Source organism: Petaurus breviceps, unplaced genomic scaffold, assembly GCF_028583685.1.
Source record: "Petaurus breviceps papuanus isolate PSGF00001 unplaced genomic scaffold, PetGlider_PUasm1.0 91023, whole genome shotgun sequence".
In the NCBI taxonomy this organism is placed as follows: domain Eukaryota; kingdom Metazoa; phylum Chordata; class Mammalia; order Diprotodontia; family Petauridae; genus Petaurus; species Petaurus breviceps.
Window position 1 is genome coordinate 2,447,175 of NW_027187398.1, and position 25,978 is coordinate 2,473,152.

The window sequence follows — 25,978 nt, forward strand, 5'->3', positions numbered from 1 at the left end:
CTCTCTAGGTCCTAGACTTACAGGTCATATCACTGGATCGTACTTTCAGGTTTGGAAACATCCCTCTTATCTTTGCGATATTCACAAGATCATATCATCATAAATTTGGCTGTTGAAGGGACTATAGAGGCCACATATCATTAAACCTCTTCACTTGACAGATGAGGGAACTGGGGCACAAAGTAGTTAAGTGATTTATTTTACGCAGATTATTCCACAGCTTCATTCTTTAGAGGAACCAGTTCCATGTCCATGATGCCTCCTCTTGATTTTCTGTTTTCCTCCATCTCATCCAGTGACCCGCTTTCTTTTTAACCTGCATACACTCACAGCTGGAGCAAGCCTTCCCCAGGCAGCTCTATTTCTTTATACTAGCATTTCTATAGCTATCCAACATACCCACTCTGATGGAGAGGCAGCATGGGATAGCGAAACAAGCATTGATTGGGTATGGAGTCAGGGAGACCCTGGTTTAAATCCCACTTCTAACACTTACTAGCTATGTGACCTTGGTCAAGAATACCTGTTGTACCTTCTAGAGTGATTGTAAGACTTAAGTTAATGGATATAAAACACTTTGAAATACTACATAAATATGAGTGATCATTGTGACCTCTCGTTCTCCCTGACCTCTCCCTCTCCTTTTCAAATTCCAACTGGTAGGTCAGCTTCAAGCTTTTTAGCTGTAGCTGATTCCTAAAGCCTCTGTGGGGAAAGAGCAGAGTCAGTATGAAGTAAACAAACACACATAAAGCTGGGTTGTTGTTACCTTTCCATATGGAACACCCAAAGGAACCTAGTTAACCATCCTTAGCTAAGAGGCCTGGGTAATGTGATACAGGCATTCATTTCCAGAGAGAATATTCTTTTGCTAAGAATCCAAAGATTCCCAAAGTTTTGTCCTTTGGTTATGTTTCATAGCACATCAACAGGTTGTTGAGGGAATCTGAGATAGAAGCAACCATAAATATAATCAAGGAGTACTTCATCCTTAGTTCAAGTCCATAAACTTACTTTTAAAGCATATTTTTATAACTGTTTCAATATAATTTCTTTCTTTCAAAATCTGTTTATTTAATTATATATATATTTAAAGACATTCTGAGAAAGGGTCCCATCCATAGGCTTTACCATGCTACCAAAGGAAGTCCATGCCACAAAAGTTAAGAACACTTGCTTCTAGTCTAGATTCTTCATTTTTCATTTAGAAAGCTAAGAATTAGAGAGGTCTCACAGAACCAGGACTAGAACCCAGATCTTCTGACTGCAAACTTGAAGGTTTTCTGTTATGCTATGTTGCCCACACGGGGCTTGGCATAAAGTAAGTCTTTAATGAATGTTCCTTGATTGAATGAATGCTTGTTGATTGTTGACCTGTAACAAGAAAAGGTCTTCAGACATGGGTGCAAGTATACATGCTAAATTTGGATCAAAGAGGGAGAGGAAAGTCATGAATGCATACAGCTAGGATATTCCCCAAACTTGCATATCCAAACTAGCTGCCCTTACCTAAGGTCAATAGGGATAGATTCTGTTCACTGTCAAAATCTAAGCATATTTAGTGCTTTGCCTGTGAAAACTAAGTCTGACCTGCAACTGGATCTCATTGACTATTCCAGTGAATACAGTAAACCTTTATTTCTCTATTCTGGAATTTATGAAACCCAAAGAAAAAAAATTTTTTAAAGAAAACATCCATCATGTAGCAATTTCACTCTGGATTGTATGCTGATTCACTTATCCAACTCAGAAGCAACTACTGTTTTCTTCCACACAGAGCATTTGTGAAAGAAACATGGGTTCCTCCTCCACCAAAGCAGGCCAAACTTGGCCATGGTGGATGAACTTTTCTAATTTATGAAAGGCTCAATAACAGAAGCTAATTTCTTTGTGGAGTTCTATCCAGCAACTCTTAGTGTTGGGAAGACAGAGTCCTTTGCATTGATTTAGAGTGGCTAAATTCAGCTTGAGACTTACCAGACCCAGGAGTGTTCACATTTTCTTAGCTGAACCATAAATCATCTTTCATTTAGCAGATTTAGAGACAGGCTGAAGAGCTAAATCTTTTCGTTTTCTTTCTTAACTGGCAGAAGCCACTGGAGGAGCCTCATTAGGGTTTCTCTGGAAGGATTAGGACAAATAGTTTGCTAATGTTTAAGGAGAGCAGAACACCAGGACAAGGAAAACAGCTTTTGCCATCTAATGGTTCATTCAGGTGTGATTAAAGGACCCTTGGAAGAAGTTTTAAAGAAGTCCAGCAGAGAGCTCAAAATTTTGAAAGATGAATGTTAATTTTTTTAATGTAATTGGAAAATATTTAATGAAATTTTTAAAAAAAAATTTTAAAGTTGTATAGCAAGATGAATCCAAAACTACTTATTGTAATGTGCAGAAAATCAAAAGCAGCATGGCAGGCTTGTGATGCTCTGATTTATTCTGCTGTGAGAAAGTTGGGCAAAAACTAACATGGTTTCCCAGCTCTACCAGCTAAGCTTTTAGTTAAATAAAAGGCAATTACCATCTCGCAGGTTGTGTTGTATGTTGATTTTAACATTCTCTGCTTGGCTTTAGTTGTGTTTCAAAAAGGGCTAAGGTACAAGAATTCTTTCACTCAACAGCCAAGATAGCCCTGACTTGCAGGCCTGATCTCCAGCCAGATCTAGAAACTAGAAGTTTGCTCTTTGGGCGATGAGAGCACCTGAATATTTCTGGGATGTCTCACACATTTTAGAGTATGCTCGCTATTAAATGGAAATTCCTTTCTGCTGAAATTTTATCTGGTTCAAAAAAAAAGTTTTCTTTGTTTCTCCCTTTGACACAGTTACTTGGAAACCTTTTGCTGCTGTCTTTGACATTGGTTTTCTACTCCTTAGTGCCTAGATCTCAGAAGGTGTTTTCTTCCCTAATTTTACTTTCATACCAGTATCTCTATAGATATTTAACTTATTCACACACTTCCCCCAAAAGTGGTTTTAACCAATAAGTTTTGGGGCAAGAAGGCTCTGGACCTGTTATTTCATCAGTGTGGGGAAGTCCCAGTGTGGACACTTCCTCCAGTGGTTCAGAGGCGCCATTCATAGTCTTAGAAAGCTCTCTGGAGGCACTGATACATACTAAGCAATGGTCACGTGGCTTAGTACGTGTCAGAACCTGGACTTGAAGGCAGGTGTTCTTGACCTTCTTGACCCTGGGTTTTAGTAGGTTCACTAAAACCCACAATTTCATTGTTGTAGGATATCTATTAAACTATAGATGAAATCAGAGAATAAGAATGAATGGTAATTTTTTTTTGGATTTTAAGATTTAAATGAATATTTGTCTCCTTGTACCAAATAGAAAGATTAATTCTTAAAGTCCTTTCATTCTAACATGAGGTATTTGGATTAGATGAGGAGCTCCATGATCCCTTCCAGCTATTAACCTCTAGCATTTTTGGGCTCTAAATACAACTCTACCTTACAAAGAACTGAAAGAGTTTCAAAACTTATTGATAGCTTTTCTACCTGGAATGCTATTATGCTATTCAACTGCACATCTCTTTCTCTCTCTCTGTTTCTCTCCTTTTGGTGTTGGCTCTGGAGCCAACACATTCTGATTTTAGTTACCCCATAGAATTTATCCTGGGGAATGTGGGTGTATGGACAAATCTTAAATATTTCTGAAAAAGAAATTGTAGCTCAAATATTATCTGTCAGTCCATGCTTGCAGAGTCTCCTAAAGAAACAGGTGTGTAATCATTTGCAAGGAAGCCTTTAGTTTTATTTTTGACAGTACTCCGTTTTCTGAGTCCAGATGAACAGACATAATAAGCTTTGCCTGATTAAGTGAATGAAATAACAAACAAGATTGTCTTATGCTCATCTTCCTTCAGATAATCACCTTTAGGAGGTTAGATCCCATGCTCTGTCAGCCAGTGAGACCCCCAAAGCCCAGTAAGTTGCATTTATCAAACTAAACCCTTGATATCTAGCAGCACATCAGGTGAGGAGGCTGGGGTGGAGGGGAGGGGGAGAAGGGGGATTGGTCTAAGATGAAAGTTGCAATTAGAATTTAGGAGGGCCTTTTATTATCTGAGATTTAAAATAGGTTTTCTTGGTAAATCCCAACATCTTTCCACTATGTTGACAGCACCCTTCTGCAAATGTGCCCTCCTGACTCAAATGGGAATTGCTACAGTTGTCGCTATTTAAGATCTAGGAAGGAATATATTAGTCAAGAACATAATGTTAGATTCAAGAGAAAGTCACTGACTTAGAGAAATGAAGCATTCCCAGCATCATGTTAAGATTTGTATGGTGCCATGATGGTACCAGAACTAGAGGTGACTTTCCTCTCTTCCTTTCTTCTTTCCCTTTAAGAGACTTGGGAAATAGGAAGTGATAACTAACCTTCCTGAAAGTGATTTATACCTTGCTGCAAGCACTAGAATTTTAATTTCCAAATTAATATTTATTTGCAAACTGAAATAGCAATGCTTTTCATTTGAGCATTTCGGAAATTTTAATGCTAAAAGTGAAAAACACCCCCAAAAGGATTCTTGAATTAAGATTTTTTATATCATAAGAGAAAATGGGACAACAAACACCACATAAAGGCAGTGTGGCATAGCTGGTAGAGAGCTGGCCTTGAAACCAGGAAGATTTGGGTTCAGACTCTGCCTCTTCTACATCCTGGTTATGTGGCCCTTGGTAAATCACTTAAGCTCTAGGCAGTTCTCTGTCTAGACAGTCCTCCAAGACTGTAAGTTGTAGAGAAGGCACCAACCTGCATTGGCAAAGGAAATTGCATCACCCAGGAGTATCCTGTAACAGTAAAATCATAGGTCTGCTTCCTATCCCTTCTTATATTTGATGTATTTAGCCCTCAGTTGTTCACACTATTATTACATAATATAAATGCTAATATACTTAATTGTCAAATCTTTCCTTAATTCTGAAGTCTTAGTATGGTACTCTTTGGCATAGTCCCTGTCCCTCCCCCCCAAACACACCCACCCACTTGTGGGTTTTCATTCTGATTTCTCTCGTGTTTGTCTGAGGTCACACAACTAGGTAGTGATGGCTAGGTAGTAATAGCAATAGACCTTAGATCCCCTGTTTACTAATCTTCTTTCCTGTAGAAATTTGAAAATGGTATCACAGAGTACAAATTGAAACCATTAATTCAAATATTTCATATCCCAAACACTATGAACAACAAAATCTAGTAATTAAATATTTTAAAACAATGGAGTTAGACAATCTGTTTATTATGTGATATCTTAAAAATAGTATGTTGATGTCACCCAAATTCAATTCAACAAGCATTTATAAAATACCTGCTATATGCCAGGTTCTGTACTGGGTGCCAGGAATATAAAGAAAAAATCCAAACCATGCCTGCCCTGGAAGAGCTTATCTTCTACTTGAGAAAAGGGCATAGGAGCTATTGAATTCTCTCATCTAAAATTGCCAGGTGCCTGTGTGAAAACTTAGTAAACCTTACTGGATGGGACCAATGAGATAATTTCCTGCTCCACTATGGACATCAGTTTTCCCTCTCACCTTGCGCCTGCTGTAGTGGTCATATACAATCCTTGTCCTCATGTTAGCCTCGGTTAAGATGCTGATAACCAATTGTCTTCTCTATATACCCACCTTCAGGCATGTGCCTTCATGTATGACTATGGGAGGTGGCTTACTCTTCCTTAATTCCCCAGAATTACCTCCACAAAGCAGATTATGCTTCATGGGCTTTATGTGTGGTGCCAAAACCTCTAACACCCAATTTCTTTTGTCAGGAAGACAGGCACCATGCCCAACCTTTATCTTAGAGGCTTCCCTCAACCCCCTCCAATGTCATACCTGAGAGAGATTCCCAACCAACGCTATATACCTTAAAAGAGGGTCTTCCCTCCCCACTGAGAAAAGACTGTTTCTTACCTTTGCTGCATTTAGCCCCCAGCTGTTCACACTATTATTACACCACATAAATATTTCTGCACTTATTGTCAAAGCTTTACCTAATGCTAAAGTCTTAGCAATGTACTCTTTAGTCCCTGCCTACCTTCTCCCCCCTTCCTGCTTAATAAATATATTTCTAGTTGGAGTAAACACATCTTCAGTTGAAGGTTAGATCCCAAGTTTGACTTCACACTCTACTTTTAAATATTGAATTAAAAATGGATTGGGAAATGGCCTTACCAAGGTATTATTTTTTTTCTTTAAAAAACTTTTTTTAGTCACAGATGCCCCTAGCTTTACAAGTGAGCATTAAAAAGTATTGGGGTATTAGGAATTCCTGTATTAGGCATTCTTGAATCTGGAATGAGTTCCATTTGGGGAGTGAGGAGGGGAACAGCACAAAGGGGAGCCTATCCTGGATGCACTTGACCTCTAAAGTCTCCTCCAGTTCTGAGATCCTATGATTCTAGGTGACCTATTGGCTCCATACACCCTTCTTAGGCTGGAAACCTCATCCTCTTTGCCTCTAACTTTACTGATGAATACCCAAGGACTTCCACAGCCCCTAGACACAAGTCACCAGGTCCTGTCCCCTGCTAGCTATAGATAAAGTCTGGTCTCTTGACTAATGGATGCTGCCTGTTATAGATAAAATCTAGTCCCCTAACTAATGGCCATTCTGTTGCCCACTATCACTGCTGAGAGCCCTATTGGGTGTAATTAAAACAGAGGCTGGGAGTTACAAAGACAGAGGAATATGACAGAAAAGTAATTGTACGTATTGTCAGCAGATAAACTCAGAATGGGCAGTGTGCTAATCCACCCTTACATAGTTTTATCTTTAGCCATGCTCTTTAAAAATTTCAGCAAGATTTGGATGGTGGGCTGAAGAGCTTTCACATCCACTAAATCAGGAGTAAACAGTTTTTCAGAAGAGGGGTGCCAGATTTCAGGCCCCTGTTGTCATGGGATGGAGGAGGGAAGATGTACTATCTAGATCAGCCAGGAAGTGCTGAAAATGCCCTCCACCACACACATTCCTCTAATTCATTTGAGTAAAGGAACTCCTCCTAAAAGACAAATAACTCCAAGGAGAGTTAAGCCTCTCACTCATCCACATCTTAGTGTGAATTACTTTAGTCAGATAAGTTCCTAATATATAGCCAGACTTAGGAAAATTGGAGAACATGGCTTTTGATTGGATGGGAGGAGGGAGAAATAGTTTTGAATCCAGGCCCTTGAGGGATGGCAGGTTTGGGTGGAGCTCCAAAGTTGCCCCCCACCTTGCAAAGGGAGGGAAGGAGGAAGCTTTGAACAACCTGAGGACACTGGGATGGGAAAGGGAGTGCCATGGCGGGGGGGGGGGGGGGGGGGGGGGGGGGGGGGGGGGGGGGGGGGGGGGTGTAGGGAAGAGGTTGGAATGGAGGCAGACTTTGAATAATTGGCAGGGCTTTTGTGGCATAACTACCTGTATTCAGACTTGGGCACACATGTGACTTGTTGACAGCAGAGGCGGGGATAAGTGGTGAGGGAAGGGGAGGGGGAAGAAGATAATTAAAGCTTCATCCATTCCTATTCTAAACAGTAGAGGTCCTCAGTAACATAGCTCTTCAATATAGATGCTGAAAAGCTCCCTCCTTAGTCCCTAATGGATTGGATTGTTTTTTTTTTTTAGTCATCACTTGTGGAATTTAAGTCATTTTATGAGAATAGTTGTCTATTTCTATGCCATTAATACATGAAAGATTCTTAGTCCAAATTGTATGATGTTGGTTTAAGATTTCACAATAATAAGCCATCCCTAGCCAATGCCTTTTCCCTTTTGTAACAGCTGAAACAATGTGCTAGAAATGAGTTGACTTAACAATGTGGAATATTTGAAAGGATTAATAAAAACATTCTATTGAAATTTTGGAAGAAAAAGCTTGTGGGCAGATGTTGGGGGTAGGAGGGTGGTTGGATTTTAATGTCTTATCATGGTAGAAAACAATGCATTTTCTCCTAGTCCTAGTTATCTAAGAGCTGCTGTTACTTAATCCTATCTTTGTTGCTTATTGACTCTATGAACTGGGATGAGCTACTTAAGCTCTCTGAACCTCAGTTTCCTCATCTGTAAAAAGAGGAATTTAAACTAGATGATCTTTTAGGTCCCTTTTAATTGTCTGTGTGTGTGTGTGTGTGTGTGTGTGTGAGTGATCCCATTCTCTATGTTTAACCCTGATTCTTGTCCTATCCAAATCCTTAAGGTTTGGAAAAGGCACAGGAAAAAGATACTCTGTTTGCCTTGCAATGAAATACTTCTAAAATCTATTTAGAAGTCATATTCTATTGTTTATATTCCTTTGTTGACTACTTAAATCAATTATCAGAACCAGTTGAGAAAATTAAATATTAATTAGAAATGTTTAGCTAAGATGCAGAATAATACTTTGTTCAAGGCCATAGAGAGAAGGTTTTTGTTTTTTTTTTAATATAAAGGATGGCTTTGGGCACTACACACTCCAATAATCCTTTTTCCCTAAAGAGAGAAACCAAGAATACCCTCTTACACCAGGAATTTTTAACCTTTGTTGTGTATGTCATAGACCCTTTGGCAGTCAGATGAAGCCCATAGACCCCTTCTCAGGGTCATGTTTTTTAAATAATGGAAGAAAATTCTAAATTTCAGTTAGAGGTTAGCAAAGATGAAGATGTAATTTTTTTTCTCCATTCAAGTTTGTAAGACCCTTTAAAAATCTATCCATGGACCCTTTGGGGCTATGGGCCCCAAGTTAAGAACTCCTACTCTATACCCATTCTCAACTTCCCCACTTGATTCAGGCCTATTCACATTGCAAATCACCCCTCTCAAGCTGTAAAAGCTTCTGGTATATACTAGATCCCTTTTTGGGTGCTCCATTGTCCAGAAGCAGCGAAATCCTCAGCAAAAAACAGCAACCCCCACCACACTAGATATAGGATTGGCCTTCTGCAAGGGTGAGTTATCCTGGCACTGTTTACTGCCTAGTCACCCCAAGAGAGGCTTTCCTTTCAGGTGCCCAGCAGTTTATTCTCCATCCACTCCCATGCCCACCCCTCCAGGCAAAAAAGGTGACTTATTTATTTATGAAAACAGTCCAACACACCTTTTTTTTTTTTTTTGCCTTTTTGAAGGGCAATTGTGGTTAAGTAACTTGCCCAAGGTTACACGGCTAGTTTTTGCATGTGTGTGTTAAGTTACTGCGGCTGGAACCGAACTCTGGTCCTCCTGACTCTGGGGCCGCTGCTTTACTCACTGCACCACCTAGCTGCCCCCCCCAACACACCTTTGAAAGTCAATGTTGGTCATAGTCATCAAAAGGAGCACTGTGGAAATTGTTGCAATTCATTCACAGAGACTCCCTCACCCCCAAAACTGTGTTCTGTTATTCTCAGAGATCTGAATGATATTAGCAGTCTGTCTCTAAGACTGAAGTCACACAACATGTATTATCCATCTGCATTCTTTTTTTTGAGTCAAACCACCCTACATACCAATGATAACAGCACCATTTTGGTTTGTGACTCACAGATTCCCTTATAAAAGTGGCATTTTTCTTTCAATCAATTAGCAATGATATTTTGAACCAGTCTGTTTTCTGGAAAGCTACAGAAGGAGGACTTTGAGAAAGCTTTCTCAGTGAACAATTAAAATCTGCCTTAGATTTCTACATGGATTAAGTTTTAAATGAGCATAGAAGAATAACAATATGAATCAATTTGATCAAAGAAAAAGTGTCACTAATTATTTAAACAGGACACTTACAAGAGGGATTTAAAGGCAAAGAAGCGGATTTCCCTTGCATGTGGATCAAATCAGAAGTATCCCATAATTGACTCTTTACAAGACCTTGCTCCAGTGTAATGGACTAGATATTAAAGCCTTAAGTATTTAAAGCTAGTTTCCGTCTTTCTCTAAATGGAGGTCTACCACTAAGAGCTATTTTACAAGTCTGACACATTAGCTGCATCACTGTGAAATACACTGACTCTGGCTTCCGTGGTTGGGAATTTCAAGTGCTCTCAATAGTTAAATGGTGTGAAATGGGTAGCATTGAACCTGTGAGAAGCAATGAGCATCCTAAAAAATAAATTCCAGATGGGAAGGGCTGGTGGGAAAGGATACTGTAATGGCTCCACACGAGTTGTTGGTCTTGGTATTCTCAAACAACTTCTTTGAGCATATCCTTGAAAAGTATAAGTAAATCTACTATGGGGAGGTTTCCCCCTCCTTTTTTCCCGTTGTTATCTCTGGGGGAAATGGGGTCTTCAGTAAACTGCTGCCATCAGATAAAATACAGAGTGAGTAGAATGAAAGAAACCATAATTATATGGGCTATCTTTTTTTAATTTTTCAAGACAACTTCTAGCCATGAGAAGTAAACCTGTTGTTTTTTTTTTTGTTTTGTTTTATTGTTTTGTTTTTTCTAGCCCAAGGTTGTCTTAGAGAGTTCCTCTTGAAAGCAACAAAAAGGTGCAATGAAGAGAAAACAAAAATCAAAACAAAACCAAAAAACCCCCACACCCAACCGTTAGCTCTCAGTGATTAGACACTGGTGTAAGCTGTGTCCCTACCGTTTAATAGCACTTAGACAAATCATTAAACCTCAGTTTCTTCTTCTGTAAAATCATTGTCTTGCCCACTTCATGGGCTTCTTGTAAGGATACAGTTAGTCAATCAAGTCAATAAACATTTAGTATAGGATCCACTGTAATAACATATGGAAAAAAGTTGCACAAGAGTGAGTTTCTATTGCTGTCTTTCAGTATCCTACAAAATGGGGGACTGAAGTAGGTGATGCTACCATAATATAGCATTTAAAGCATATGGATCTTTATCCCTAGCCAGCATCTCGTTATTCCCTTACCACCTGTGGACCCATGGTCAGTCTGAGCCTGTCTGAGCCTCAGCTTCCCTTTCTGGAATATAGGGATTATAGTACCTCGCTCATAGGATTGCTGTGAAGTTCACATGAGACAATGGATGAAAAGTGCTTTGCAAACCCTAAAGAGCTATATAAATACTAGTAATTATTACTTACTGCACAGAGATGCTTTGAGTCAGTAGATAAGAAAATCAAGCACCTGAAGCTCATGAATCACATCTTTCTTCTGAGTTGTTTTCAATTTTTTCTTTTTATTCCCCATATTGCCTCATGGCAAGATGCATACATACCAAAAGCCTAAGGAATACACATTTAATCAACTGATTAAAATTTGCTGTTGTTTGTTTCTAGCACTGACAAGATAACTAGCAGAACAAGTCAACAATAGCTACCCCAAAAAGTATATATCTTACCCCCCAAATACTGCCCATGCTTTTCACTTGAGGCTAGACTTAGCAGATGTTGAACTTTGGTTGAGAGGTAGGGTGAAAATTCCTTGAGGGCAGACACTGTTTCATTTTTATCTTTGTTCCTGGCACCTAGTATAATGCCAGGCACACAGTAGGCACTTAATAAATGCACATTGGATTGGATTGGATGTTCATATCCACATTTTCCATGCACTGAGAAAAGGTCCAAGTAACATCCTTGGAACAGGTCATTAAAGTCCTACCTTCATAATTTACTAAGGCAGCTTCTCTAAAAGATTATTACTCCAGGGAAATACAGCAGTTCATTTGAATGCATGCCTCATTGGCTGATAGACGATGAGAGCCCCTTGACAGCTCCCCATCTCCAAGTTGGCCAGGAGTGCACAGAAGTGAAAGGTGCTAGGAAAGGCAGGATGGGGATCTGGCCCTGACTGTAGTTAAAGTTCTTTCTGTGTTTTCATTACCAACTCCTATTTTTATGGTTCAGATCTTGGCTGTGGTAAACTCCAGATTGAATAGACGCCTCAGATATACATCTGAGGGCAGTATTTGGCCTTAAGTAGCAGTCAAGTCGCCTGCAGATGCATTTTTTGAAATGGGGCATAGAAAGGGTTTTAAAAAAAAAAGTCAGGCGTCAAGCAGCCCCACAAATCATTTTTACGTGGCTTCCTGGACCTTTGTTTTTAGCAAATCCTTTAACAGGGTTTTTTTTTAAACTCATTTCTGTACCTCTTCAAAGGAAGGATTTTGCAGGTAGCTCTTCATGAGACCTGCTGCCTTCCAGGATTTAGAGTAAAAAGAGCTTTAAAGAGCAGAAATGTTTATTTTCAAATAGTCACTACTTCATACCTGTAGCCATTAGCTCTGTAGTGGCCAATTCTCAGCTGCTAGGAGGCAGGGAGGGGGAGAAATGGGTGGGTGGGGGATGAGAGAGAGAGAGAGAGAGAGAGAGAGAGAGAGAGAGAGAGAGAGAGTCTCCTCAGTGGGAAAGTCTGGCTGCTTAGTTCTGCCTTACTGGGCTCTATAGGTGTTGGAACTGAGGCCAGAGATAGAGGGAAAGCTATGACATTTCAGGATCTCATTAGCACCATTAAAAAATTGACCTGGTACGAGGTTAACATGAGAACAAACAAGATGGTATCCTGCTTGGCCAATCTAGATATTATTATGGGTCTGCTTTGAAAACTGAAACATCGAGGCGGCTAGGTGGTGCAGTGAGTAAGAGCGCCGGCCTGGAGTTGGGAGGACCCGGGATCAGTTCCGGCCTCAGATACTTAACAACCACACAAAAAATAACTGGCTGTGTAACCTGGGGCAAGTTACTTAACCCCAATTGCTTTAAAAAAAAAAAAGAACAGAAAACTGAAACATCTAAGTCTCTAAATGTTTATGTGTGTATATGTATATATATATATATATATATATATATATATATATTTTACCCACATTATATGCTTTAAAGATATACATCTATAAAGACATATCTTTCCATTCTTTAAAAGACTTAGATCTCTTTATTTCTTTGCCTTCATGCAGAGGTTTCTGAAGCAGCAAATAGAATAATAGGTAGACTTTAGATTGTTGTCCTGCCTCCAAACCTAAGTTAAAATACAAGCAAATCCAACTAACTCCAAAGCCAAATTTATTCTGATTTTATTAGGCAGGTGGTGTAGATATTGGATGATTTCCCTCTTGGGTTTTACATTTATTTCATGTGCTTTTCTCAAAGAACAGGAGTTATTCTGTCAAGAATAGGGAGGTGAAAGCCCAGCTAAGGGGATACTGCAAATTCTGCCCTTTCAGCAGAGCTGATTTATTGTTTCATAATTAATATTCCAGAGTTTCTCTTTGTCTCCTGCATCACGATTTATGGCTGCTATGTTTTCATGTTTCCCTCTTACTCCTTGCTACAAGCTTGAACAAATAAACTGTGTATACATAGCGGCTCTCTCCTCAGGCACACATTTTGCTGTTTTCTAGGTATTGTTACCATTCTTTCTTTTCTTGACCTCATGTCATGTTAGGACCTGAATTCTACATCCATTACTTGAAGCCAGAAGGCACATGAAGCAGAGCTCAACCAGTGAGGGAAGAGTTTCCATTTAAACTATTTAGTTTGCTTTTTAAGACCCTAGTTCATGGCTGTCCAGAAATTACCCACATTAAACACATCAAGCATATATCTTTTTTTTTTTGCCTTTTTGGAAGGCAATTGGGGTTAAGTAACTTGCCCAAGGTTATACAGCTAGTTTTTTTATGTGGGTGTTAAGTGTCTGAGGCCGGAACTGAACTCGGGTCCTCCTGACTCCGGGGCCGGTGCTTTACATCAAGCATACATCTAAGGCTATAAAAAGAATGACTTTTTTTTTTTAAGATTCAGTGCTTAGAACATAGTAGGCACTCAATAAATGTTTATTGAATGAATGAATGAATTTGGCCTTGAGTTTTGAAAGCATGGTCCTATCTGGCTTTTCAAATAGTCTAAATTTACTTAAATGTGAGCTATTGCTCCTCTGAATAAATGTAAGTTGGTTTTTTTTTTCAATATGGACCAGAGATTTCTAGCAGTATGGAACACTGAGTGTAGAAACTCCAAAGCAGATCAGCAGTTCTCTGTAACTAAAAGTCATAGAGAGTTCTAGAGAGGGAAATGAGGAGGAAAGTAACTTGTCTATGGCAACACAGCTAATACCTATCAATGGTAGGAAACATAAACCCAAGTATTCCTGAATACAAGCGTTCCTGAATACAACCATTCACTAGACCATACTGCCATAGGTTCAATTCATTGTTCAAGATATTAAGCACCTGCTGTATGCCAGACACTGCCAGGTGTTAGGGGTACAGAGACTAAAACAAAGCAGACCCTGTCCTCAAAGAGCTTACATTCTCTTGGGGGAAAACAGCATGTAGATAACACAGATGATGTTCCCTAGATTATCTGAAGAAAACATACTCTAATTTATGATGAGCACCATAGAGCAAGGTAGGCATTTATCTCCATTATGCCAAGACACCAGGCAGAGTTTTGGAAGTTAAGGCCACTTTTTCCCATACCCCCTTCTCTGCCAATGGCTATTTGCCCTGATAATTAATAACACCCTGCTCCAAATGAGGGATTGTGAACTGAACCAGATTTTCCTGAACAGCAGAAAAAAAAGCCTGTGTTCAAAAACCTGTTTTTGGGAGTTGCCCCATTGCTTTGAAGGATTGGCCTTTCCTTTATTTCCCTATATATTTGGGCAGAGACAGGAATTCTTTGGGGTATCTGGGCTGTCCTTGTCTCTAGCTAGAACTGTCCTTCGACAAGAAAGAAAGACCGAGAGATGTCATGGAAGCCAAGAGGTTAGATGATGTGGTGAAGTTTCAGTGAATCCTTAAAGATTTTAGCCTTGATTTTGGGAAGTCATAGTATGTAATATATATATAACAGTAACAGTATAGGAGAAGATGAAACCTTGAGGTATGGTGAAAAGGGAATTAGGAATGATGGGAATATCGTTAGGATGGTTGAAGTTAGACTAGGTATCCAATCTCTGACTCAGTACAGATTCAGTTAAATCAGGGCAGAAGTGGGCTCTGGGATACATCGGAAACCAGCTAGGTTCAGTGAGTGTTGAGGGCATTGCACTAGGTTCTCCTCAGAAGAATTAGGTTATAGTCCTGGGGCATGGTTACTAATTACCTTATGAACATAAAAAAACACTTCACTCTATCTCTAAAATAAAAGAGTTGGATTAGATGGTCCCTAAAGTTTCTTCTAGTTTTAATGTTTTAAATAGTACATTTATTCAGCACTTAAACATTCAGAGAGTGCTTTTTATCCCTTTTGGGTAGGTTGTGCGAATATTATTATTCTTAGATTACAGATGAGGAAACTGAGGCTCAGAGTGGTGGTGTGACTCACCCAAGGTCACATAGTTGGTCAGTATGAGACTTAGGTCTTCTGACTTGTAGCCCAATGCTCTTATGTTCACATCCTGTTATTGTAAAGTTTCCCAAATTCAGGTAGAAGGCCCATAGACTTCCCCACCCCAGCATCCAATGTAACATTAACAACGGTTATAGAAGCCTTAGTTTCTTCATGTGTGACATTAAGATCATAACTCTAAACCCTCCCTCACCTCACAAAGGGGCTAGAAAAATGAAGGGAGGCATTTTAGGAAAGTAATCTGGCCCCCTCAAAGAGATGGCCAAGGGGGAGCAACATTTGAATGCATAAGAATGGCCCCCAAGCCCTCAATCTGTATAAAGAATTGGTTTTGATTTACACATCTTTGACTTTTGCCTTAACAGCATGTTTGCTGTGATTCCAGGAATTTCATGATCCTAGTTCAGTGTTGATGTTTTACATCCTACCCAGGACTCTAAGTACTCTTGAAGGAATGTGTGGTTAACGTAGTAGGGAGAGTATCCAAAATCCCACTTCATCCTGAGGGCCAAACTGTCCTGCTTTTTCATTGGCTCCTAATCTTGGTCTTAAACTAACACATCTCCTTTTTCTGGCAACACCTTGTCCCCTTGACACAGGTGAGGGTCTGGGTGGGAGTGGGGGACAAAGCCAGGATCCTCAAGGTATCACCTTTGGCTGAGTCAGTAATCATCTCTATTCCTCCAAAGACTGGGTTGGTTGGACTTTTGTCTGTCCAGCTCCGTAAACTAGTCCTTCACCTAAAATAAAAGTCCAGCAAGATGCTTCTTTGGGAGCTGGTTCTTGGTTCAAAGCCCTGGGGATTACCTGACTTGCTTGTTCCATGTGCTCTGTATTCGTAACCAAAATAGACTTCCTTTTCAAGAGCCTCCAATTTCCAATGGGTTTAACCTAGAAAAACAGCAAAAGACTCATAAAAGTTGGGAGGCCAGTCCAAGGAAAGCATTGTGGCTGCTGCACATTTTAAGGCTGGGTCCAGTAGAGGGGTTTGGAACAACTGCCAATTTCAGCAATGAATCTGATGTTCTCTGGATTGTGGAATGGGGCAGAGCCTTCAGCTGGAGGAAGTTTGGGCACCAGGGATACTCCTGGCAAGGTCCTATACAGAAATAAATTACCCTTGACTGTTTTTTCTCTGTCACCCAAGTTTGAAATAATTGAGGTGGTTGAATTTCTAGCAGATTTCATTTTAGGGTAGGACAGTGTAAACACAGTTCAATTCAATGCAAGTTGATTCTATATGCATTTATTAAGTACCTACTGTGTGCACTGTGCATACCATGGGATATGAAGACAAAAATGGAAGGAGTTCCTGTCCACAAGGACCTTATGTTCTACTGGTATGCAGAAACAAACTCTTCCCATCTTCTACTCCAGACCCTCACCCTTTATTAGTTTCACACCCAGGTTACCTCACCAGGCTAATTAATTATGCACTACTTTCTTTTCTTTGTATTTACTCATATGTATACTTGCAAACTAAGTATGTCCACAAAAAGAATTCAAAGCTGCAAACTCAGAACTGCCAAGCCCTGCCCCCCCAAAACTCCATTATCTTTCTGTGCAAACCCACCCCTCTTCCAAACTTCCTTATTTCTATTAAAAGTACCACCACCTTTCTGGTCTCCCAGGTTCATAACTTTGGTGTTATTCTTGACTCTCCCTCAACCCATATAGCCAATAAGATGCCAAAATCTTAATCATTTGTACATCTGCAATATCTCTTAAGTCTAACCCCTTCTCTCTTTTTACTCCACCATCTTGGCTCTGCTGCCCCACCCCCTTTTTGCAAAGCCACCACCTTATTTCAGGCCTGACTTATCACCTCTTGCCTAGACTACTGCAATGATCTTCCAATGGTTCTACTGACTCAAGTCTCTCCCTTCTTCAAAATTCATCCTTCACCTACCTACCAAAATGACTTTCCTTGAAGACAAAGTTTTTCGTGTCACACCCTTGCTGAATAAATTCTAGTGGCACCCTGTTTATTGCCTCTAGTATATAAGCTCCTCTGTTTGACTTTTAAAGACCTTTACAACCTGGCCCTACCTAACCATCCCAGCTTCTTTATACAATGTTACACCCCCTTCCATAGTCTGTGGTCCAGCCGAATTGACCTTCTCTTTGTTCCTCACAGGTAACGTTTCATCTGCCATATCTGTGTCTTTTCACTGACCCTCTTCCATTCCTGAGATGCACCTCTTCCCCATCTCTGTCTCATTATAGTCTCTCTCTTCCTTCAAAATGCAATTCAAGAACCTCTTTATACATAAAGATTTTGCTGGTCCCCACAACTGCTGGTACCCTCCTTAATGACCTTGTATTGAATTCCCTTGTGTTTTTTGGTATATATTTATATATGTACATATTGTCTTACACAATAGAATGCAAGCTCCCTGAGAGCAGGGATCATTTAGTTTTTTGCATTATGATTCCAGTGCCAAGCACAGTATTTGGTGCATAGTAAGCACTTTAAAAATATTTATTGATTAATTGCTTGATTTATTGATTTTTCATCCTCTGGCTAGAATCTGAAAGTCTTCAGAGATTCCCCATTTAAATGGCTATAATAATATCTAATGCTATGTCTTCCCCATCATCTGTCTTTAGCACAGTGTCCAACACCTTCAGCTCTTACAAAGAGGAGTAACCTAAAAAAACCCATAAGGTTCAGACTGAAATCTTCATCTCTGGTGTTATTACAGTAGCTGGGTCACCTTTGTGAGCTTCAGCCATCACTTTCCCTAGAGTACTAGCCATTTAACCTCCTTCCTAGAGCTCAGATTTATAGGTCCTATGGATTTGGTGGTGTTCTGGCTAAGTTCTATTTTATGGTCTAGCCTCTTTTCAAATCCCTGTGTATGGAGGTGCCTGATAAGGATTTTCTTTCTTCTTACCCACTGGACTCTAAAATACACCAGATTCTCTCATGGTTCCATATGGGTTGACTTCAGGCATAGAGCATGGAATGAATCTGACTGCCAAAGCTAATAAAATAGGAGCCTTCAGTCCTGAATGAGAAATTAAGGACTAGCATATTCCAATTCTTGCCTGAACTTCCAGTCTCCTTTGCCTAGTCCTTGGGGGCCTAAAAGATTGATAACATACATCCTCTGTGTGAGACAGTTTACCTGGTGAGAAATTGTGAAAATAACTGCAATAAAATACCATAAACCTCAATGAGGAAAGGAACTAGTAAATGTGAAATCACAGTTCTCAGAGTGTTAAATGTCTCCATAGAAATCTGACCAATAGAGAGGTCTTATTTCCTGAGTGGCCAATGTCAGACCACATCAGATGCCCTCTGGAGCATAAACACTGGGCTTTGGGGCACAGGGGCCAAATAGATGTTTTGTGAGAGAGACAGACATGTTCCTGTGTGAGATTACCTGTGGCCTGAGTCCCTGAAAGAACAGAGTATTTCCAGTTCACTACCTGAAGTAACTGTCTCACATGGAGTCCTGTTCCTCCTTTTAGATACAGCTTGGGCTTTTTCAGATCCCCACAACTCCTAATGTCTCCCTCCCAAACTACCTTATGTTTAACTACTTTGTCTATATTTGTATTTATTAACTTTATGCTGTAAATATTTTTATATGTCTTCTTTGTTGTCTCCCCATTAGAATATAAGTTCCTTATATATAGGGATTGTTTCATCCTTTGCACTTCAATTCAATAAACATTTGGGGTTTTGGGGTTTTTTTTTGCTTTTTGTAGGGGGTAATTGGGGTTAAGTGACTTGCCCAAGGTAAGTGTCGAGTGTCTGAGGCTGGATTTGAACTCAGATCCTCCTGACTCCAGGGCTGGTGCTCTATTCACTGTCCCACCTAGCTGCCTCCTCAATAAACATTTGTTGAACACCTACTATGTTCTAGGTACTATTCTTAGCATTGGAGATAACCTTAAGAAAAAGATAGTCCTTGCCCTCTAGTGGCTTACAGTCTAATGGGGGAAGTTATTGTTGCTGCTGCTGTGGTGGTGGTAGTAGTGGTAGCGGTGCAGTTGTTTCAGTCATGTCTGACTCTTCATGACCCCATTTTGGGGTTTTCTTGGCAAAAGCTACTGGAGAGGTTTGCTATTTCCTTCTCCAGCTCATTTTTATGGATGAGGTCCTGAGACAAACTGAGACAAAAGGGAAAAGTGACTTGCCCAGGGTCACACAGCTAATTCAGTCTGAGGCTGGATTTTAACTCAGAAAGATGGTTCTTTCTGATTCCAAGACCAATTTTCTATCCACTGTGCCACCTAGCATGCCAGTGGGGGAAGGCAACACACAAAAAAAATCTAAAAAGCAGAAGGGGGAAGGGGAGGGGGCATCAAAGGGTATCTATGGAGTCCAAACCAAGAAGAGCTATAGATGGAAAAGTAGAGAGAGCTTGTTGGCACCTAACATGGTCCCTGGCACATAGTAGGTGCTTAATAATTGGTGGCTGATTGTGTTGATTGGCCTGCCATCCATTGCCAGTTGACCTTCTAATTCACTATAAGGACTCCTGGGTCTTAGTATGCACTCTATTAATTGTCCCCTTAGGATTATTGGGCTCTTCCATCTGTCTTGCAACTGGGCCCTCCTGGGACCCTTGGCTTTGATAGATAAGCTTTTTCTTTATCTCACCCAGGACCAGTTCAACAAGCCACTTCCTGGACATTTTTCAACCATGCCACCCTGTCCCCTCCCCCTCCCCTAGCTCCTCTTTATGTGTTTTCTTCCCTCTTTCGAATCTAAATTCCTTAGCAGTAAGGACTCTCTCTCTTGCTTATATTTATATCCATAGCACCCTGTCTAGCATATAGCAAGCATTTAATAAGGGTATATCACCAATTTATTCATTAGTTCATTCCCACTTGCTACCAGATCACTCCTACTGGTATTGTATGTGATGTGGGCAGAATCTACAGGTGGGGATTTATAAGAAGAGAGGAAGTTTGTCTGGAAAGAGGTAAGTACAATTTAGAAACTTACCAAGGACCAGATAGAAATCACCTAGTTCAGCTGTTTCCCATCTCATGTGTTTGGATAATTTGATATGTTACAAGGTCATCCTTGGTTTGTCTCATATGATCTAGGACCAAGATTTCCAATCTTCTATCAAATTACTAGTTCCTTCCCTGTGGCCTACAAATTTCCTAAGTCCTTCCATCCCTAAAATAAAAAAAAATCATTCAATAGATCCTATAATCCCTAAATTACTAATAATCTCTTACCTAATTGAATAACTTTTTTCTCAATCCTTATCTTTCTTTCCTCATACTACTTTGCAGATTTTTGGTGAGTAAATGGTGCCTGGGGGTGGTGGGGGTAGTGGGGGGGGACAGTGGCAACTAAGTGGCACAGAGGATAGAGTACCCAGCCTGGAGTCAGGAAGACTCATCTTCTTGAATTAAAATCTGTCCTCAGATACTTATTAACTCTGTGACTCTGCACAAGTCATTTAATTCTGTTGACCTCAGTTTCCTCATCTGTAAAATGAGCTGGAGAATGAAATGGCAAATCACTGCAGTATCTTTGCCGAGAAAATCCCAAATGGGGTCATGATGGGAAGATGTGGAGCCTAGAGACAGAGTAGCTGAGTTCACCTAGTTCATCTGCCTATGTGGCCTTGGGCAAGTCTCTTTTCTCTGTGTCATTTTCTTCATCTATAAAATAAGTAGATTAGACTAGAGGATTAATTTAAATCCAACAAACATTTATTAAGTGATTACTATGTGAAAGAATATGGTAAGTTCTAATCAAAGAAAGAAAGAGAGGGAGGGAGGGAAGAAGGAAGAGAAGAGAGAGAGAGGAGAGAGAGAAAGGAAGGAAAGAAAGAAAGGGAAAGAAAGAAAAAGAAAGGAAGAAAAAGGAAGGAAGGAAGAAAGAAAGAAGGAAAGAAAGAAAGAAAGAAAGAAAGAAAGAAAGAAAGAAAGAAAGAAAGAAAGAAAGAAAGAAAGAAAGAAAGAAAGAAAAAAAGAAAGAAAGGAAGGAAGGTCCCTGCCCTCAAAGATCTTATATTCTATTGGGTTGGGAAGATAGCAAATACACAAATAAATAAATACAAGGTAATTTGAGCAAGGAGAGAGCATTAACAACTGGGGGGGAAAAAACAACTGGGAAGCTTCACAAGGAGTTTGAATGAGCCTTGAATGAAGATAAGAATTTTAAGAGATAAAGATGAGAGAGTATATTCTAGGCATGGGAGATGACATGTGAAGACACAGAAACAGGAGTTGCAATGTGAGTTTAAGGAATAATAAATTGTCCAGTTTGACTGGGATGTAGTTTATTTGAAGAAGTGTAATATAAAATAAACTTGGAAAGGTAGGCTGGAACCAGACTGTGGGGAGTGTTAAATGCCAGGGTAAGAAATCTGTATTTTATCCTGGAAGTAACTGGGAGCCACTGAAGGTTTTTGAGCAGAAGTATGACATAACCCCAGATGAGGGGATCTTAACCTGGGGCCCACAAACCCCCAAGGTGGTCTCTGGATAGATTTTGGGGGTGGGAGGGCTATGAATTTTTAACTGCTTTGTTAAATATCTTTTAATATAATTTATATAATCAGTTTCCTTTGTATTCCTATATATTTTATTTTATACATTTAAAAACATTATTAGAAAACAAAATATTCTGAGAAGGCATTCATATGCTTCACCAATCTGAAAAAGTAGTCTGTGACACAAAGATCAAGAACTCTGTGATCTCTAGGGCCCCTTCTGTGTCCAAGTCGAATGATCCTGTGTTTCACTAGAATATCTTGGCAAGTTACAAGTATGTAAGAGTGTGAAAAAAGGTTAGAAAACACTGATATAACTAATTTCCTTGGCAAGGGGAAAGGCCCTCAAGGAGGGCCATTGTGTGGCAATTTATTCTTCTTCACTCTGCCAGTCAAGTTGGATCCTTTGGCCTCCTATCCTAAGTTAAAACAAACAAACAGAAACACCCACTAGGACCATGCAAATGGAGTTTCTTGATACTTTTCCACTATTTACTGCCCTCTGCAGACCTACATGAAGATCTCAAAGTTGTGTTCTGATGGAACCAGTCCCTTTCTCTAGGAGAAGTTTGTCTTATCCACAGGGACCAAAGTTGGCTGCTCTGAATACATGAGGTTTCTGTTTGGGTTTTTTTGTTGATTTTTTAAAAACAGAGCTAGTAATATTCTGGACTACTCTGTGGTTAACTCTGGCCTGACCCTGCACCTCTGTGGTTTTATTAGCTGTGTGTTTGGCTCAGGATCTTCTCTCTCGAGTTATTGTCGTAATTGGGACGACTTGTGTCTCTAGTGAATCTCTCCTAAATCTCCTGCCGTTATCTAGCCTCTGTGTGTGTGTGTGTGTGTGTGTGTGTGTGTGTGTATGTGAGTACATTCTTGTCTGAAGTTTGTTCTGGCTGTCTCTGATAACAGTCATGGCTGGCCCAGACTTTACTGGAGGACGCAGATTGATATGATTAAGATTAATGAGGCTTATTTTCAGTCGTGAACCTATTTAAGGATAAACTTGTAAATCCAGTGAGTTCTGAAGATGAATAGTCACTACTTACCGCTCAACCTTTAGGGGATTTGAGGGGTGATTTATAACTCCTCTTTCCCCCCTCCAACAACATCATTACAGGGATGTCATGAAAGACACTTCTGCTAGAGCCCACAGATTATTATTCATAAGTAGTCTACTACAAAGGAAGCAGTCCGGTCTGTGGGTAGGCCTCCTAAGCACAAGACAGCACACAACCTATAGCCGCTGATGCCGTTTTCATGACTGCTTGAAGGAATGCCACCTGAATTGGGGCACTGGAATCTCAGCCCCATGTTAGGTGAGTCCCCTCCAGTTCCCTCTTGTTCCCTTTTCCTCATCTCACATCCCCCTAATATCATTCACTACTATACATTCCTTTATGCCAATATCTGATGAAGATGGGGCCCTTCCCCTTGCCAAGGCTAACTTCTCTATATGTTTGAGTGGTCCCATTCTATCGCTTCTTCTCCAGCAAATTGCCCCATCTGTCACATCCCTTCCCTAACCTCCAATCTCTCCCTGTCATCTTTTCCTTCCCTCCTACCTACAAACTTGCCCTACTTTCCCTTATCCCAAAAAAGTCATTCAGGGTGGCTAGGTGGCACAGTGAACAGAGCACGGACCTGAGTTCAAATTTGGCCTCAAGCATTTGACACTTACTAGCTGTGTGACCTTAGGCAAGTCACTTAACCCTAATTGCCCTGTCTTTCCCCCTCAGAATAAAAAAAGACAACAGATCCTACAATCTCTAAGTGACCAATTATTTCTCAAGTTTGACCTATAGCTTTTTCTCAGTCCTCTTCCTTCTTGACTTCTGCAGCATCTCTTGGATAGATACTCTCTCTTCTCTAGGTTTCTGTGACTCTGCTCTTACTTGCTTCTCCTCCTACGTGTCTGACCACTTCTTCTCAGTCTCCTTTGCTGTGTTTTCATCCATGTTGTACCCACTAACTGAAATTATACCCCAAGCTTCCCTCCTAGGCCCTCTTTTTCCCTTTATATACTCTTACTTGGTAAGTTCATCAGCGTGCATGGGATCAATTATCATATCTATGCTGATGATTCCCAAATCTGTTTATCTAGCCATAGTCTTATTCTTGAGTTCTAGTACTAAATAACCAAGTACCTATTGGACATTTCCAACAGAATGACCTACAGGCATCTCAAAATCTACATATCAAAACAGAACTCATTATCTTTTCCCCCAAAGTCTCTCTTCTTCAGATTTTCCCTATTAGTATTAAGGGTACTGACATCCTTCCAGTCACCCAGGTTCAGAACCTATGTTACCCATGATCACTTACTCTCACTCCACGTATCCAATCAACTGCAAAACCTTGTCACTTTTTTTCTCCACAACATCTCTCTCAGACATCGCCTTCTCTTTATTCACACATCTTACTGTAGACTTCTTGCCTGGACTGTTGCAACAGCTTCCTAATTGGATGTTCTGCCTGAACTCACTCCAGTCCATCCTCCATAGCACTGCCAAAGCATAGTCATCCTTTCCTCCATCTCAATGAACTCTGCTGACTTCTGATTAGCTCTAGAGCCAAATGTCAATGCTTCTATTTAGCATTTACAGCTCTTTGCAACCTTCCATATTCCTATCTTTCCAGTCTTCTTATGTATTACTTCCCTTCATACACTGTGATCTAACCATACTTCCCCATTTACTGTCTCTCACACATGATGCACATCTCCCATTCTGTGCCTATGACCTGGCTGTTCCTACATATACCTTTGTTTATGTTGTTTCCCCCAGGAGAATGTAAACTCCTTGAGGGCAGGGAACATTTTTTCTTTGTAACCTTCATACTTAGCACAAATACCTGGCACAAAGTAAGAACTCAATAGATGCTTGTTGATTGATTGGGGAGGGAGCAGATGGCAATCTAGTCTTTGATTCAGTAGATCAGAGGATTGCAGATTTAAAGCCAGAAGGAACCTTACAAGTTGTCTAGACCAACCCCCTAATTCTGCAGGTGAGAAAACTGAGAACCAGAGAGATTAAGGGGCTCGTCCAGGGTCGCATAAGTAGTAAGGGACAGAGTTGAGATCTGAACCCAGGCCTTTTGACTCCAAATCCATCACACTTCCTACTACACCAGACTGATAAGCCCTATGGTGTTGCTTGATGTGTACAAAGGTTAAATATCATGACCAAGGTCACATAAGTAGTATAAAAGGCAAGATTTGAACCCATGTTTTCCTAACATTAAAACCAGTACTCTATCCACTATGGCAGACTGCCCACTGATAGCACCATGTAGAATTGACCTAAAAATGGGATATAAAGGTGAAGAATAAATCCATTGCTCTCCCTTCCCCATAGAGGAGACTACTGGGCTCATATCTGAGTATTGTAATTCAGTAAAACTCTACTCCCTGGAACACAAGGGGAATGAATGCATAATTATGTGTAATTGAACTATAGCTGAGGCTTTATCTCTTTAAGTATGAAAACTTCTTTTATTTTAGTCTTTTTGATAGAATTTTTCCAAAATAATATAGAAATTTCTATTGTCTGGAGAAATTTAATTAAGAAATTTCCTAAGCCTGCTTTTCTAAGCAAAAGTATACTGAAGATATTTTAACCCATTTCTGGTTCAAAAACAAAATACCCAGTTTCAAGTCTCAGATCTACTACTATGTAACTTTGGACAAGTCATTTAATCCCACTGGGCCTCAGTTTCTTCACATATAGAATTAAGGGGTTAGATTGGATGTCCCATAAGGCCATCCCTCCCAACTGTATGATGCAATCTGGCCACATGTTGCCCCTTTCACACAAGAAAGTAGAAATAGTTAGAGTGAGAGATACATGAGTGCGTTGCTAATACATATACCAAAACAAAGGAAATGATCAAAACAGTTCAGACCTAGCATGTATTCTGGACAGGGCTAGGATTCCCTGGACCTACCATATGTACCACTTTAGGGATCAGAAAAGACAGCCAAGAACTGAGTGATCACCAATGTTGTATGGCACATTATTCCTTGGATCCTTGCTGTGTGCAATATAGATGGTTCATAGATTTGTCAATGAGCCCTGAAGAGTTAGTGTTAAAATGATGTAAGGCTGTATTTCTATTTTTTGAGATCCAGAACTGGACTAAATTATTCCAAATCTCTGATTTATAACTAAAATTATTTCTATGGTCCTTTCCTGCTGTAAGATTCTGTGATGTTCTATCATTTTGAAGATCAATCTCTCTACTTGTCTATGATCCCATCCTCTATACATTTGAATAACCTGTTAACTGTGAATGAACT